We start from the raw sequence: 1,026 nt of genomic DNA on the forward strand, positions 1-1,026 counted from the left end.
TCTTCCAGCCAAGGCTCCCTGGCTGGAGCAGCACTTCATCTTTCGTTGCGTGCCCAGCTGCCAGTCGCGCTCTCCTCTGTCCCAGGCTGAGTTCCCAGTAAGATTAGTTTGATAACCAAGGTGGGGTGATTCTGTATCTCGATTTACTATTTTTTAAATCCTGCTGCTGCACCGAAAGGGACGATGGGGACCTGTACTGCAGCTCTTTCAGTCATCCCAGCTCTACGTGTGAACAGCTAATTCTTGCTGAGATGAGTTGTGGGAAGAAGTGCTCTCAACTTATTCTTAATGTTGGATTTGGTTTTAATTCATCCAAGCTACAGAAATCCTGAGAGGATGATGCATTTGGCCTTTGATACCATTTCCCTCCTATGAGTTTAAAAATACACCACCACTTCCCTTCTGCCCGATGTGCTTCCGGGGAGGCTCAGATCTGCGGCAGCCCAGGAGCAGCTGGGGGTGAGAGGCTGCTCCTCGAGAGGAGACTTCTCTTTCTGGATCAGCTAAAGACTTTTTCTTTCATAGAGAAACACTGAGCAAGGTGGGATTTTCTTTTAAGCATGCCCGTTTGCAGTGGGGTTATCTGTTCTAGTCGTACCAATGACTTCAGGGATCATCTGTTCGTGTGGAAGTAACTCCACGCACATTCGCAGCCATTTCTTAACGGTAGCTTCTCAGCTGGCACAGGGCAGCCTGCGCCAGGAGCCTCTCTGCCGTGCTGGTAGGACATCCCGTTAGTAACACCTCCCAGCAAACCGCACTTTCTCATCACTTCTGATGTAACTTCGGTAACTCACATCCTGGCCCAGTCCCTGCGCTAAGGCTGGGGTGATGGTGAGCAGGCTTTGGAATAAAGCGTGACCTGCATCCAGAGAAGTGTCTGCGTCTCTGTATATCTAAAGCTCCAGCGTTGTGTTCTCCTTTTAGCCAAGCTGGCATGAGGCTTGGATTTAACACATCACTTCTCTGCGCAACTCGCGGGAGGAGAAGAAACTCAAGTGCTTTCAGTAGGTCCCATGTTCTGCC

Source organism: Buceros rhinoceros, unplaced genomic scaffold (assembly GCF_000710305.1).
Source record: "Buceros rhinoceros silvestris isolate BGI_N320 unplaced genomic scaffold, ASM71030v1 scaffold8496, whole genome shotgun sequence".
In the NCBI taxonomy this organism is placed as follows: Eukaryota; Metazoa; Chordata; class Aves; order Bucerotiformes; family Bucerotidae; genus Buceros; species Buceros rhinoceros.